The sequence below is a fragment of the Aedes albopictus genome, chromosome 2 (genome assembly GCF_035046485.1).
Source record: "Aedes albopictus strain Foshan chromosome 2, AalbF5, whole genome shotgun sequence".
Classification (NCBI taxonomy): domain Eukaryota; kingdom Metazoa; phylum Arthropoda; class Insecta; order Diptera; family Culicidae; genus Aedes; species Aedes albopictus.
In genome coordinates, this window is record NC_085137.1 from 328,366,160 (window position 1) to 328,384,062 (window position 17,903).

At 40.1% G+C, this 17,903-nt stretch overlaps 1 protein-coding gene across 3 annotated transcripts in view; it reads right to left on the reverse strand.

The window, feature by feature from the left end:
• LOC109399520 (uncharacterized) overlaps positions 1–17,903 on the reverse strand; it is a 384,950-nt gene that overhangs the window by 22,934 nt on the left and 344,113 nt on the right. The window lies entirely within an intron of this gene.

Genomic DNA, 17,903 nt, shown 5'->3' on the forward strand with positions numbered 1-17,903 from the left:
AGTAATCGAAAGATAAAGAGAAGTTCTTCCAAATGGGCAACCGTTGTTGTTTGGTTGGGAAACCTGTTCTGAGTTCTGTAGAGCTAAAGTTGTGCCATTTGTATGTAGATATTACTTTTTTGCGCTCCGTCCCGAAAGATATATGGGCATTGGACAGATTAAGGAAGGAGTACTGGCACTAATTTTCGGAGTAACTCGTTTTGACAAGATGTTATACGGATGAAGATTCAAAGAATTCAAAGAGATTATTAATCGCTGATCACTTGGATGTGCAGATATTCTTCCATTTTTGGGTTTTCATTGGGACAAAGCCTGCCTTAGTGTTCTATAAGGCCCGTGTAGTTGCCGGCTTAGAATAGCACTACGGACTACCTGTTCCGGGGGTAAAAGTCCACCAAACAGGTAATCCCAATCCAAGGTGTCAGGCGACCCGTGCTGAGAGATGAATGGTTGAGGGGGTTTAAAATATGCTCAATCTTTAATGGAGCCCGTAGCGTGGGTAGATCACCTTTTTGGATTGCGTTGCGGCAAAAGATCTACCAAATCGAACCCTAGTCCTAACTGCTTCCAACTAGTGGAACATCATATTTTGGTAATCAAAGGAAAACACTTTGGTCCTTATTACATTTTACACCTTGTTGAAAGTGAAAGGTCTCAGTTTTAGGTGTGGCCGAGATGGATCTTGAAACAAGGAAACATAGGTTAGTATTCCTAATCTTTTATTCGGTGTAGGTACACTGGTTTGAAACAGAAAGGACTAGGGTTCCGATGCATGGTCAATATCGGTATCATTTCTTGACGTACTCGTTAAGGGATCCGATTTTGACTGAAAAAGGAGCGTGTTTAAAGCGGAACCTATCAATCAGAATCCTTCCTTGCGATTATGCTGAAAATGACTACTGTAACAAAACCGAATACTCTATAACTTCTCAATGGTGATAAAGTAATACGACATGCACTATACAAAGGTCACGGGGTATACCACAATAGATCAAAATACTGGTCGCAGTGGAAAATGTACCCAACCGATTTTTGTAGCCACTGGGTTATTTGTTTGCCAGGAACTGCTGTGTAGTAATGTAATTGATGTTCCCCCGGTGGAAGTTACCTGGAAATAGTTGATTTGGGCATTTATATTTGAGTTTTTCTGAAGAGGGTCCACTATAGGCGCAGGGTCCACTACTAGCACACAACCCTATGTCCCGAACAGAGAAAAAAAAAGCATTTGCACAGTTATGTACTGAGAGCTTTTTCTATCAATGACCATTTTGCATGTGACGATTTCGCGCCAACTCGAACAAATGTTGGTAGCACCCTCTCAGATTACAATGAAACTTTCTGGGTGTGTAGACCTTGACTAGATAAGCCACTTTGCATACTTAGTTTCTTCAAAAATTATCTAGACTATCTTTTGAAAAGGGTTAAACTTTTTTTACCGATTTTTTTCAAATGTGTTTGATAAAAAATGACTACTCCTACAAGAAAATGTTGTATGGGTGATTGTCACTAAATACGTCAAGTTTTTAGAAAAAAATATTGAAAAATATCCAAATTGAGCCCTACACTGAAGGACAAGGAACAAGGTACGTGGACTCTCAAGAAACTTAAGAACTCAAGAAACATACTAAACATATGCACTTCACAAAAAAACTCGAGCGCAGATGTGGCAGACAAGCTCACACGACCAAGGATCTTATGAAGAAACTCTCATGTGAACCGAAGCAGACCAACGAAGAACAAACCATACCATTAAACAAGTAACATGGTGCAACAAAACGCGAGTTTCAATTTGGAAATATGGTTAATGCTGAGTACCAAGCCCGTGCACGAGTTTGGGGGGAAGGTGGTTTGGTTGTTAACCCCCCCATTACCGACGCTTTATACACTAGGCGCCCCTCCGCCTTTTGCCGAAATTGGGAAAAAAAACCTCCTTGGCGTCACTTCTGTGCACGGGCTTACTGAGTACAAAAAAAAAAAAAACAACTAGACGTCATGGGATCCTGGGAGGATTGTGGAGCGAAAAGGATCTGATAACCCTTTGTGGCCGGCAGGGTACCAGACCAGGGTACCTTTTTCGATTTCAATTCTGGATATTTAAATGGTTTTTAAGACTAGGCAGTTGAAACTCTGCTAGATTTAAAAACTCGTTAATATGTATATTAAAAAAAAAAAAAAAATACTGTGAGGTTAAGAAGGTCCTGTAGATTCACTGAAAGTGATCTAAAGGGACATATGAGCATATTAACCGTAGTGTGGCCAGCAAAAAAAAACACCCGTAGAAGGCCGGCAGGGTACCCGGGTACCCACGCAATGGAAATGATCATATCTCAGCGATTTTTCCACCGATTTTAAAAGTTTTTGTCTCATTCAACTCAGAAACTCATTATCTATCGAGATCGTATTTGGTTAGACCGGTCCGATCACCATAGGTACCAGAAAATCCGGATTTCCGGATCCGTGTTTTTATACAATAGAATATACGGGATTTTCGGTAGGTTAGTAGCAATTTCGGTACCAAGCATCGTAAAATTGCTTTGGCATATTGTATCTGACCGGCAGGGAATCATAAAACGTGTTGACTTTGAAACTGTGATTTCGCAACACGCTTCCCGTGAGGCCATGGTTGACCATACACACTTTAAGGTATCCTAGCCTTAACAATGTGGGTTTCAATATGGTATAAGGACATGCTCCCAAAAATATGGATTTTCCGAAAACCACGGTGATTAGATCGGTCTAACCAAATATTTTCCCGATAGATGATGAGTTTCTGAATTGAATGAGCTAAAAATTTCCAAAATCGATGAAAAATTGACGGAGATATGATCATTTCAATTTCGTGGGTACCCGTGTACCCTGCCGGCCTTCCACGTAATAAAAAAATGCAGGAGCCCCTCCCCCTGCCCCTCCTCACTTTAAAATTTGGTCAACCCCAGTAATAGATGTATATTCACGAGTTCTAAGATCTAACAGAGTTCCAACATCCTAGTCTCAATAACCATTAAAATATCGAGATTTGAAATTGAAAAAGGTACCCGGGTACCCTGCCGGCCACATAAGTGTTAAAAACTTTCAAAATAAATCCAATATATATCCAATCCTATATCTATCAACCCTCGAGCGATCGCGCTGTTGTATTTTGCACAACACGTTAAAAAAAAACCTTGTTTTTGCCTTTCTCGTACACCAAGGTGTACCCGTACCGAAAGGCTATATGTTCACTCCAAAAACAAAAATTTGATAGAGCCTCCGGAGGGGTCAAGTGTTATATACCAATCCACTCAGCTCGACGTGTTGAGGTGATGTCTGTGTGTGTGTGTGTGTGTGTGTGTGTGTGTGTGTGTGTGTGTGTGTGTGTGTGTGTGTGTGTGTGTGTGTGTGTGTGTGTGTGTGTGTGTGTGTATGTTTTTTTTTCCTTCTAAACCATAGGGGGATAAATCTGCTCATCAGACACCCTAACAGGAAGGTTAGGGTAGTGTGGGGATGAGGCCGTCTTCTACAATGCCGGTAGAAGCCAGGACTACTCTCTCCTCGACCCACTAAAACACATTCCTATGGTCGCCAAACCCTACGTCTCTCCGGAACCACCAAGAAGGTATTGCTTCAGAGAGGGGCTAGTGCATATCGCACCCTCAAGGTTAGCTGCCGTAGCCTAGCAGCAACGAACATCGATGACTCGCTCTGGAGAGTCCATCACGATAGCATGCTGGCGCTTAGCCAGTTTCCCGAGTGGTCCTCGCCACTCCCTTTGTCCTCGGAAGGCGGGCAGGGTCAACCCCGCCCGCGCCCTACTGCTGAGCGGACATCAAGAACTGATGCCCACGTGCAACCCGATCTGACCTGCCCGCAAAGGAAGGGTATCACTACCCTTCAGGCCCTATCAGATGCACCCGTAGGTTGCAGACAGCAGGGTCTCACCTACCCCGACCCTTGCCGGGGACCCCTTTCCAACCGCGGGCTCAGATCCAACCCAGTAGACCGACGCCACGACAGCACCGCTACCGGGACTTCCTCTCCGCGGCCACTTAATCGCTGTAAGGGTCGATCTCGACCGCAGGGCACCGGTATGACCTACGAAGCCGACTTCGAACCCCTGGACCACCTCTTGTACTGCATCTGGACTAGCCATTCTCCGAGTCCACGCGCCACCTCCTCTGTAGCTCCCAGACGATATGGGTGATTGCCGTTGAAACGGCATTCCAGCTAATCTCATCCCTACACATTCTCTGGACCAAGTTGTCCGGAGTTGTGTCCTCCCCGCATGTGGCAAGCATGCGGTCACGCATTGTGCGAAAACGCGGGCACACGAACAACACGTGTTCCGCCGTTTCCTCTAAACCATTGCACACTGGGCATTCGGGAGAATCCGCATGCCCGAAACGGTGTAGATACTGTCGGAAGCAACCATGACCTGTAAGGACCTGTGTCAGGTGGAATGAAACTTCCCCATGGCGCCTATTAATCCAACTATCTACCCTCGGTATCAACCTATGGGTCCACCTTCCTTTGGTGGAACTGTCCCACGCGCGCTGTCATTTGACCATAGAGGCCATCCTGACAGTTTTGCGTATGCCTCTTGTGCCGCGCATTTCGAAGCACTCCATGTCCTCACTGATAAGAATGCTGATAGGCACCATACCAGTAATGACACAGAGAGCGTCGTGTGACACGGTACGGTACGCGCTTGCAACCCTCAGACACATAAGCCTGTAAGTACTTTCCAGCTTCCGTCGGTAGCATTCAGTACTTAGCGCGGTACCCCACGCTAGTGTGTGTGTGTATGTGTGTATGTGTGTGTGTATGTGTGTGTACAAATAAACTCACATCACTTTTTGGCAGTAAACCTAAACTGATTTTAATGACCGATGGTTCATTCGACGCGACATCTGGCCCCATTGTTTCCTATTGAAAATAGTTCAGATCGGTTAAGCCGTTCCGGAGTTGTGGCCATTTAGGTGTTCCGAATCGGTACTCCTGGAAGTGGTCAGACATGAAAATGCAACAAACCCATGCTTGCGACCCATCAAACCAGGGCATTTTCGATTATCCGATGAACGGTAAGCAGAAAAACAGTTTCTGACCATATCTGAACCGGTAATGTTCCGGAACCGGTTCCTGGTGTCCCACCGTAAGTGGCCAAATAGATAAGTAAATCAAACCCATACATGCGACACATCTAATAGCAGCTTTTACGATAACCTGTTGAATGGTAAGTAGAAAAGCAGTTTCAGACCATGTCTGAACCGGTAATGTTCCGGAACCGGTTCTTGGTGCCCCGCCGGAAGTGGTCAAATATATAAGTGAATCAAACCCATGCATGCGTCACATCTAAGAGCAGCTTTTATGATAACCAGTTGAATGGTAAGCAGCAAAATAGTTTTAGATTATATCTGAACCGGTAGTGTTCCGGAACCGGTTCCTGGTGTCCTGCCGGAAGTAGCCAATTAAAAAAATGAAACAAACTCATGCATGCGACACATCTAAGAGAAGCATTTTCGATAAACAGGTGAACGGTAAGCAGCCAAACAGTTTCAGACCAAATCTGAACCGGTAGTGTTCTAGAACCGATTCTGCATGTCCCGCTGGAAGTGGCCAATTTAAAAAGTGAACCAAATCCAGGCATGCGACGCATCAAATAGCTCCTTTTTCGATAACCAGATGAACGGTTAGCAGGAAAACAGTTTCATATCATATTTGAACAGGTATTGTTCCGGAACCGTTTCCTGGTGTATCGCCGGAAGTGGCCAATTAAAAAAGTGAATCAAGTCCATGCATGCGAACAAGGATGGAAAAAAAAAAATAATTTATTGTGTATCCCTCACTCACTACCTCGCACAATGTGATGCGAGTGTGCTTCCCCCCCAAGCAAAATCATTCTACTTTCACTGCCCATTCGTTCTAATCGCCGAGCACCGGGCAACGCAAGCAACGACGGCCGTATCAATCGCCACTGAATCTGTGTGCCGAAGACGAATGAGCCAATATTGAACGAATGTTTGCATTATGAGTCGAGTGCGAGAGCATTCATTTTGGAACGTTCATTTGGCGTTCAGTGGAAGCATTCAGTACTGGGAATTGAATCAGTGAGTGCGTTTTGGTTCAATCAGCTGAATTCCACTCGGTACTCTCTAACATAAAAACTCTCATTTTTGGTTAACACTCATGCCGCACAGGGACTGTGTTGGAAACACACATTTTTTTAAATTGCTCGCACGCTCACATTTTTGCAAAATATCAATATTTTTCGGTATTTGAAGGTGGTTTATAAACCCAGTGAGGTTGCCATGTCGAAATTATTGCAAAATACATGCTCATGTGAGCGTACGAGCAATTTAAAAAAATGTGTGTTTCCAACACAGTCATTGTGCGGCATGGATGTTTACTAAAAATGTGCAGGCCGAACACATTTTTGAGCGTAGCCGTTTTTGCGTGTAATTGAGAGAGCGAACGTTCTTTTCGTATACACCGATCCTAGCTGATTTATTTCACACTCTATTTGTTTCTCTCCTGATTCGCTTCGGTAGCTTCGGTGGCGAGCCGTTCGTGTTGCGTTCGTTCTTGGCGCGCCGTGCTCTCACTCAGAAATCAAGAAATTTTAAAATTTTATGGTGAAATAAGAGACCCCCCGAAAATTTCATAAAAAATCTAATGGGTATTTTTCATCAATCACATTTATTATTTCTCACCTCCTAATTGACGAATCAACGAGTAGTGTGACAAAAGAAGAAAATTAAATTTGTTTCGTTCTAGAGTATTCTCAGGATTCAGGGACACTTCGGCTTCCGTCTACGGAAAAACCTTGAGTACATAATCGACGAGAAAGGCACTATCACCACTAGGTGGATTAATCCGGGTTTTTATATTATAAGCGTGGTGCTGGCGGTGGTGGCCGACCAAACGAGTTATGGAAGGTTAATAGGGTTTATCGCATTTTGAAGTGAGGAGCGGCAGGGGAAGGGGCTCCTGCATTTTTTTAATACGTGGAATGCCGGCAGGGTACCCGGGTACCCACGAAATTTAAGTGATCATATTTCCGTCAAATTTTTGGCTCATTGAACTTTAAAATTCATTATCTATAGAAAAAATATTCGGTTGGACCGATCTGATCACCGTGGGTTCTAAGAATCCATTGTCAACTTCAAGATATGATTTTTTGTGCAAATAATACCCTCTCTGCCTCGTAATATTTATATAGAGTATATGTACCATACCTTGGCCTAATATGCAAGTCATTTTGACAATTTTGACCATAACTCGTGAATTAATAGCACCAGAAATGATATGTTGAACCTAACACGCACTCTTGACTATGCATGTTTCACCACTTGGAAGTAAACTAACGTAAATATTCAAGAACTTGCTGAATTACGTTGAAAAGATTCGATGCGATGGTATGCAATGTTGGTCTACGGTACAGAAAATGGCCTAATAGTGGATACAATGTTGGCCTATTGCTTTCCGAGCGCTAGAACCACTTATTCTCCCATTTTTTTCAATATTTCTACTGAAGTATTATCACTGCTTGTTCACCAATCTTACTTTCAAATTACATTTTTGGAGCCAAATTTTCACAAAGTTTAAATAAATTACTCAGAATGCAGTTCTTTCCTAATTTAGTTACGAAAAAAAAAACGCAATCCAATTATTGTGTTATATTTTTACAGTCATCACACACAAAATCTTTCTTCCTGTTCGTTCGTTTTGGTTGATACACAAGCAATGTTGTTGACGTCACTTTATCGATGTTTTTGACGTCACTTTACTAATGAGACAATATTTGGGTACATAGTGAAAAAAATGTCCTCAATTTTCGGCCCACATTGAATTTGTAAAATAGTTATTATTCGTTGAAAACAAATAGGGTATTGGTTCCCTTATTAAGCATGTGGCTCCCATTTTCATCCTACGAAAAACAAAGGATTGAAGCGCTGTTTGTTTTGTTTCTTATTTTTGTATTTTTTGTTAGAAGTGAGCACCCATGAAAACAAAAAGAACGGAATCAATCGGTGCCGTAATCGCTTGTTTTCGAATAGGATGAATATGGGAGCGTGAGATTACTGATGGCACACATACCCTATACAAGTTCAAAATAGCGTTTTTGACCGTTGCATCGAAATGTCCCAGAATAATACCATATGATTACGTGTATAGACTACCCACTAATCTGAAGAATCATGGCGTCTACAAAAGCTAAACAAAGTGACATTTTCATTACATGTAAATGTTCTAAAGTGCTAAAATTGAAACGCAATGTTACAGTTTTTTGTCGCATAGCTTTTCCGATCTCCAGTTATGCGTGTTTGTTTGAGTTTTTGGTTTACGTTAAGATAGGCCAAACGAGGGGACTATTCCAACGAAGCATCCCGATACCCTATTTCCGTATACCTAATACATAGTTCGTTGCAAAACCATGACTGCTGAGTAGGGTGGCCCACACTTATATGAAAAATAAAAAAATTTGAAAAATGCCGAGTCTTACCTCCTAAATCATTTGTTTTGGACTTCCAGAAGCTGCGTTCTAAATTTGAGCAAAATAAATTAAGCCTAAGGGGGCGCTCAAAACGCTTGAAGTTTGTATGGGAAAACTTGGCCAAATGTATGCAGAAATTTTAAGTTTTCGAATTTTGCCGCTAGGTGGCGCTGTGAGTGTTCAATCATCAAACCCTTTGGTATTATTGTAGGTGACTATATGCCAAACAACTTTGTCGAAGACCGCGAAGTGATCCGACGGCTGTGAAAAAAGTTATACCCTAGGCAAAGCGAGGCAAAGTATTGAGATTTCATTATTGATATTATTCCTTTACATGTATGTATTGGAAAAATAACAATAAAGTTTATCCTCACTTTACCAAGGGTATAACTTTTTTCACAGACGTTGGATCACTTTGCGGTCTTCGACAAAGTTGTTTGGCATATAGTCACCTACAATAATACCAAAGAGTTTGATGAATGAACACTCACAGCGCCACCTAGCGGCAAAATTCGAAAACTTAAAATTTCTGCATACATTTGACCAAGTTTTCCCATACAAACTTCAAGCGTTTTGAGCGCCCCCTTAGGCTTAATTGATGTTGCTCAAATTTTGAACGCAGCTTCTGGAAGTACAAAACAGCTGATTTAAGAGGTAAGACTTGGCATTTTTCGAAATTTTTGTTTTTCATATAAGTGTGGGCCACCTTACTGCTGAGACTACTCTCTCCCTTTAAAATATTATGTCATTTATGAACGCTTCTTCGTAACATTTTCGGCAGCTTTATTTTCTTCGTCCAGGGGTGTTTTCTAAAAAAATCTTGAACGCAAAATTGGCCTCAATAAAACATTCCCTATCAAACTGAATTGGCTGATAATCGCTCCATTACAAAAAGAACAAAACTTACCACACCAAAACATAAAAGAAGACGAAGAATAAGGAGGATGGAGAAGAAAAAGGAGGAGTAGTAAAATAATAAGTAGAACAAAAAACCAATAAAAAGAACAAAACAGAAAAAGGAAGAAAAAAAAAAAAACAGTATAAACAATAGGTTAAATAGGTTAATAGGCTTAAAGTAATACCATATTAAGGAAATATTTGTCTAAAAGCGTTCAGACAAACAACAACATTAGTAGCTATAACCCACAGCTGTCAGTTTTGTATGCTTTCAAAATGATAAATTACATCCGGATACGGGATACCTCGACTAATTGAAACTTTCACTGCACCGGCTGTTCCCACATCAACAATAATGCATAAATCCCAGATATGAGTGAAACATATCCTCAACAAACATACAACTGAAATGAGCATTCACTGTATGATTAATCTAAATCTCCAAACAGACCGCACTCAATCGGCAACCTGTCGGAAACCAATCAGTGAGTCGGCACCCCGAGCGGAACCGTCTTATCCGTGGTGGCTGTTCGCTCAAATTAAACTGCTCACTCATCCAAATTGACACTGCCTCTAGTCAGCCCGCGGCAGTGTGGTCCAAACAAATTACCCTCTCGCGCGGGCACCACTAGCATAGATCGTAAACCACACGTTCACCATGCCACGGTGCTCCATTTACCGTTATTATAAAATAAAATATACCATCAAAACCTGAAACGCCATTCTCTTCATTTATCTATCCTACACCTCTGGACAAATTTTTAAAATCATCGTTGGGCGAATTTTTGAGTTACGCCCTTTTAAAGGGCCTAACCTCTAAAAATCGAGTTTTCTATAGAATAACACCACATTTCATAACAAAATCATGAATTAAAGACATCAATAACATAAATTATTATTAACAACGTTGAAATTTGGTAGTATGCATCCATATGAATATCGGTTGAGTGCATTTTGTATCAAAATTTGTCATTACGTCAATATACGGTAGAAGCTCTTAGGGCCTATAGAAAGCAAACATTACATTGGTGTAACAAATTCAGTTAAAAGTATATTGCATTGTGATTCCATATGTCAAATATGTCAATAGATGTTCATATTACTGTCAGTCAAGGCGATAGTATTCACATGCATATCAGCACTAACATTTCAAAAGGACGTAACTGATCTTTTAAACAATATCTTTTCCCGAAGCTGTAGATTGTATCTCATCTTTCCCAGGACACAAACAACCACTATCGGAAAGAATTGCATTTCCTCCGTCCAGTAGTGATTGTACATTGCAACGGAGAGATAAAGGTTTGGTTTCGGCAAGCAGTTTCGCCATTTCGAAATGTTAGCACCGATATATGAAGAGCGTACACTCTCTATACAGAAAATCTGCTTTAAAAACAAAAGTCATATATGGGCAACCACAAATTAAACAGAAAGAAATATGTCTGTGTGCCAAACGGATTAATTTAAAAGTATAGAAAACCAAAACATTGGAAGGCCAAAAGATGAAAAGTCGCATCAGGCTTCAAATAATCATACATAAAATGCTGCATGAAAATTCTTTCTTTTTTTTTAAATATGTAGGTAAGACCTTTTGTCCCTACTAATTTTATTTTTTCGACCTACTATACATTACAAGAAAAATTATCGCGCCAAGTTATGCAAAAATGTAAATATATATGCGCGGTTACATTTAATCGTTTCGGTGTCTTCTGCGCGGTCAATCATTAGCTATTACTGGCGACGATCTATTAGCGATTTTGAACATTTTTGTGCGATAATCTACGGCGAAACGCGCAATATTCTCATCGATTTTTTTTGCATTTCTACGTTTTGTCTTCTCAGCCTCAGCATTTCAAGAGCGCGTAACTGTTTTCCAAAACAACACCTTTTTTTTTGCAAAGCTGTGGCGTGGCACTTCTAGACAAAAAGAATGCTCCTCTTTCGAAGGCTTACATTAGAGGGATGACATGCAATCTACATTCATAGAAGAAGGAGCCGTATCATCACCAGTTACGCCCTTCTGAAATGCTGAACTGAAAAGATAAATCGTACAAATCTGGAGCAACATTTGAAAACGGCATACAAGCATTGGTAAACAATGACTTTATTCGTCGCTCCTGAGCCCCCATCAACTTATTCACACAAACTAAGACAGTTTTCAGATAGAGCAAACAGCAATCTTTCGGATAACGGTGTTCATTTGCGTGGGCGGGCTGCTGTTAGGCCTTCGAAGCGATTTCGAAAAAAAGCACAAAATCTGTTGAGCCCTTTTCAAATATTGCTCCAGGAATGAAATAAAAAATGAAAGACAATAGGTCGAAGAAAAGTTAAATTAGTAGGGACAAAAGGTCTTTCCTACATATTTTAAAAGAAGAAAGGATTTTCACCCAGAATATTATGTTTGATGATTTGTTACCTGTTCCGACTTTTTGTCTTTTGGCCTTTCGATATTTTGAATTTCTATTCTCATAACCTAAGATATGTGGCAAACCAGACATATTTCTTTTTGTCCTATTTGTGGTTGCTCATATTAAATATTTTTGACAAATTTTGACTATTGTTTTTAAAGCAGATTTGCTGTATAGAGAGTGTACGCTCTTCATATATCGGTGCTAACATATCGAAATAGCGAAACTTCTTGCCGAAACCAAACCTTTATCTCTCCGCTGCAATGTACAATCACTACTGTGTTATAATCACGAAAACGTTGATAAAATAGAGACATTCTTAATGCATAAGTGAAAGGCTTCTGAGAACGTTCATGGTCAACAATAAACTGATCTTTATTTTGTTATCTGTTACATTCAAAGCCTGCTCTCTTGGTACTCAATTAAACTTGAGAACCTTATCAGAGGGTTCGGTTATTTTACCGAACAAGCTGCCACTACAACTCCTTCCTCCTATAGTTAAGACTACGACAAAATAGAAATTAACAACTATTTCTACGGGCTTTTATAATACAAATAGTCTTTTTACAATAGAGTGCCTAACATTTGTAACACAAATCACGAGTTTTTTTTCTGATTCGATAGCTGAAATTTCAATGTGTATGTCATAGCTTGTTTTCTTGGTTTCTTCTTACTCATCATTCACTAAATCTTCATTGATTGGACAATGATCCTTGACAATGATCACTCATCTCTAAGACAGCATCTGTAGGAACTGGTGATCGGGAGTTCACGTAGTAGACGACGAATCAGTTTGCTCAATATCCTCCAACAGCAATGAAGTATATGTATCTACATGTCTTCCTCCAATATGAATTGTGGTTTGCTTCGTCGTTCGTCATCCATCCCAACTAAAACAAGCTCCTCTGGTGATGAACCGTGAATGGCCCACCATCATAACTAATCCTGCAAGCCATCGGGGTTGTTTGCTTGGTAACTTTCTCGATAGCTTCATATCCATATCTTCCATGCTCACCGCAATACTGTTGAAAACCGCTACGGCAACGGGCACGTAAACAAACGATATGCCTTTTTAGTACTCGACGGTAGTCACTCTTGGGGTTCTCCGCCGCAAAACAAAACGTATACCACAGTTGATCGCAGCTAAAATCTCATTTCTCACATTAGTGAAATATGGACAACTAGCGATCCCGGCGCTCACTCGCCCAAAAGAAAATGGTATGCAAAAACGTTGAATGCAAAGGTTAAACAAATGGAGAGCTCAAAAAATTGTTTTAAACATTGTTTAAAACGAAAAATCAAGCATTCAAAGCAAAAATCACCAGGGGTCGTGAAATCTACGGTAAAAATTGGTAAAATAATTTCACCTCGTCGACACTGTTATAATCACGAAAACGTTGATAAAATAGAGACATTCTTAATGCATAAGTGAAAGGCTTCTGAGAACGTTCATGGTCAACAATAAACTGATCTTTATTTTGTTATCTGTTACATTCAAAGCCTGCTCTCTTGGTACTCAATTAAACTTGAGAACCTTATCAGAGGGTTCGGTTATTTTACCGAACAAGCTGCCACTACATACTGGACGGAGGAAATGCAATTCTTTCTCCGATAGTGGTTGTTGGTGTCCTGTGGAAGATGAGATTCGATCTGCTATGGGAGAAGATATTATGTTGAAGATCAGTTACGTCCTTTTGAAATGTTGGTGCTGAGCATGAAAATACTATCGCCTTGACAGGAATATGAACATCTATTATGGAATCTGCATATGGAATCACAATACAATGTACTTTTAATTGAATTTGTTACACCAATGTAATGTTTGCTTTCTATAGGCCCTAAGAACTTCTACCGTATATTGACGTAATGACAAATTTTGATACAAAATTCACTCCACCGATATTCATATGGATGCATACTACCAAATTTCAATGTTGTTCATGATAATTTATGTTATTGATGCCTTTAATTCATGATTTTGTTATGAAATGTGGTGTTATTCTATAGGAAACTCGATTTTTTAGAGGTTAGGCCCTTTAAAAGGGCGTAACTCAAAAATTCGCCCAACAATGATTTTTAAAATTTGTCCAGAGGTGTAGGATAGATAAATAAAGAGAATGGCGTTTCAGGTTTTGATGGTATATTTTATTTTATAATAACGGTAAATGGAGCACCGTGCATGCTATGCTAAAAGTGGAATCGACAATATAAAACATATGTTTTGTATTTCCAAATCACATGTTGTACACACGACCAAACAACCCACGACGATGGACGGCATGCATTCGGTACGAGACCATCCAGACGATGATCTCTTTCCGCTGTCGACAGACGCCGCGCCGTAGTCAGCCGGCAAATCGTCGTCGTCATTGCTGGTTGGTATATGCTGCCCATAATCGCATAAGTGACGTAAGCGCCACTGTAGTTTTTAACACACTTTCAAAATTTTAGCAAAGAATAATGTAAAGTTTAAGATTTTTATTCACTTTGATATCTAGCTAGTGATTAGGTCTTGTGCTCTATTGAATAAAACTAGTCACAATTATGCACAATTGATAGATATTACCTTGTGAATGCCGACATTGTCAATGGTGCTTACGACGACTATGCGATCATGGGCAGTATGGCTGGCTACCTTTGCTCCGAATGAAAACTTTCATAATGCTTCCTTTCTTGCACTTTCGGCTGAAGAAACTATGTAACCAACCAGTACCAGAAGATCAGTCGGGATAGTGGGATTGAGTGCTTTGCAATATTCATCAGATCAACAGATTAGTTTTTAAAATATAGTTCAGGGCGGACGGGACGGTCGAGGAAATATCCGCCATTGCTCTGTTTCTTCTAAGATGGTAATCTCAGATTCTACTTCATATAATGGAACAAAAATCTATCATTGTGTATGCTCACTTGCAGTGCATATGCTGATTGTTTTTCAGCCTCATCTGTGCGATAGAAATCGAGATTACCATCTTCAAAATCGCGAGGCAAATTGTTAGAAAGAGAGGGAAGATAGGAAAAATAACACAGCGTCCCGATTCACCTTAAGTTTCGCTAGATTTTAAATGCTCACCAGCAATGCAATTTATGTATTTCGATTTTTTGAGATTTTTTTTTTATTCTTAATTGCTTAACCTAATTTACAGCTCTTTTGTCCACTAGGGCACTACGTGAGCAATTCCAATCCCGAGCATGAGAAAATAGCTGAAGAATAACAAACTCAGGTATGGAAAACCGAATACCTACAACCTGAATGAGTTATTAAGAAGCCTTGCATAAGAGGTAAAATACCTAAATAATAACTGGTGTGCATTCTGTGCATAACACGTCAATAATGACATCAGGTATGGCAATACCTAAATAATAATAAGCGATTTTTCCATACAAATAGCGATTTTTGCATAATTGAATAATACCTCAAGCAGTTCCCAACATCAAAACAATAACTGGTTGAGGTATTTTAGTAATACTTACAAAATACCAAAAAAGGTTATTTTCAATAACTGGGTAACCAACCAATACCTTGTCTTGGTATGATACCTAACTTTGGTATGCTGCAGTTATGTGTCAGTTATGCGTTCCTGCTCGGGATTGGACGCTGCACTTACTCTTTGTACAGCACCTAAATGTATTCTATTCTAATTCTGCTACATGTATCGAACTGGTGCCTTTGTGCAGCTTCCACATTTCTATCCTGTCCACGGTAGAATGATGAGCACGATGATGCTGTTGGCTGCTGTTCCTTTTACAGTCCAATTGAGGGTCGTCCATTATGAGTTGCGGTTCGCCGATATCCAAATTCCGGGTCCGTTAGAGCTATATGCTCCGAAAAGGGTCAGGTGTCAGCTGCTCTCGGGGGGGAAGAGCAACTGACGAAAAATTGCAAGTGCCGGGCCTGGGATCAAACCCATGACCATCCGCTTATGAAGCGAACGAGTGGACCACTGCGCCTCACTGCGCCCCGACAATTTTTTTTTTTTTTAGATATGGATGAAAAATTGAATTCCCGGATATGTAAACTACTAAGAAACAAATTAGAAACATTAAAGGATTTCTGGTAGATTCTTTTTGATGAACTTCCAGTGGAATTCGTGCGGCATGAAATTCGAAGTTCTGGAGCAAATTTTTAGCGCAAAAGATAAAAGCTATTTCTGCCTCAGTAGAAATATATAGTATTGCTATAGTAGTAATTACACATTCCACGCGTTACGTTTTGCGCAAGAATGAAATGTTTGCTTCCAAAAATTGTAATGTTGTTAATTTTTTTATTTTTTATTCCTTGTTGGGTATATGTATAAATCAATGCGACCAGCTTTTAGATCTATTGTGATAACTCTGTTAAAACATGTTAACCAGAACAAGGATGGGAACACTCACTTGCTATTTCCTCAGCTCAGAAGCTTGCAGTCAAAAATAAAGATGTATGGACGACTTTTGCTTTGTGGTTTTGTCTAAAACTTTGCCGAATAGAGTGGGGGTCGTACACGCATACCGAAGTCGTGAGGGACCTGCAAAGGCAACTCTCCACGAGGTGAATGTAAATTACACTCACCTCGTGGAGAGTCGCTTTCACAGCTCTGTCACGACTTTGGGACTCGTGTGAGACCTCTTCTTTATTCGGCAAAATTTTAGACCAAACTACAAGGCAAAAGTCGTCCATACATCGTTTCTTGATTGCACGCTTCTGAGTTGAGAAAATAGCAAGTGAGTGTAACTCTTTGAAAGTGAGTGTTTCCATCCCTGAACCAGAATATCAAACGATCAGATTTGAATAGAAGATTTAATTTATGCATTCTAATAAATCAAGAAATACAGCGTAACGGGATACCATCGCAAAAAAAACGACAAATTTTGACTGAATGTTAAGAAATTTTGCTACATTCTCGAAACTGTTTTGAAAGTTTCGAGTACTATTAGAAGAAAATAAGTATCTCCATTTTGGTGCAAATAGAATCAATATCGACAGCAGGACTCAAAAAAAAAAAAAAAATCGTTCGATGGAGTTCAAAAAACCGCAGTGTGGAAATGCGTGGAATGTGTCTAATATCAGGGCAGATTGGTGGTATGTGTACCATGGTACAAGTTGTCAAAAAAATTATTCCAAGCCCATTCTGATTGAAGATAATAATTAGTATGAAACTCAATTCAAGATGATTGTACCATGGTACGAACACCACCAGTCTGTCCAAGGTTTTAGAGTCTGCCCAAGGCTTAACAGTCTCCAGTTAGCCTAGTGGCTAAGACTGTGGATCGAAAATCCGGAGACGGCGGGTTCGATTCGCGTTCCGGTCGGGAAAATTTTCTCGACTCCCTGGGCATAGTGTATCATTGCCCTTGTCTCACAATATACACATTCATGTAATGGCAGGTAAAGAAAGTCCTTCAATTAACAACTGTGGAAGTGCTCAAAGAACACTAAGTTGAAGAGAGGCAGGCCAAGTTCCAGTGGAAACGTAGAGCCATACATAAGAAGAAGAAGTGTGTAATGCTGTTTGGAAAACTGATTAAGTATTTTCTGTCAGTTTTTCAACTTTCAATTACACAGTGCAAGGTAGTGTGAGATTACTGCTCAGTTGTTGCACTCGGTTAGATTCGCCAGTGGACGTAAGGGTGCATGTTTTTTGGTGAGCTCCATTCATATTTGTTGCCGAAACCACTGTGTGAAACTACCTACTCATACCAATTTTATATTGTAAGGCTCGTCATATCGAGTGGCTTACATTTTACATTCCACCGTTTTCTGGATTTATAAAAAAAAAAACAGAAGGTGCTGATATGTTTCAAGTTTATGTCAATCTGAAGTTTTTGATTCAAGTAGATGTTTCATTAGTCGTATCATTTACCCAGGTGAATACAGATCATGTTACTTGTCTCCAATCCCACTATTAAAACTCTTTCTTTTTGCAGTCGAGGAGATGTAGAGATAGTCTTGGTCTTGGTGTTATAGCTTCTCCATTCATAGACAGTCTAAGAGTTTGCAAGGAGATGTCACAATGTCTCTATACTTCAATTTATAGGGTAACACTTGCGATTGTGGGCTTTTTTGACTGCAAGTTATAAGCACGTCAACTAGCATACTACTTTTGGAGGCTGCTTTGTATGGCCAATATTGACCAAATGTGAGATATTTAAAA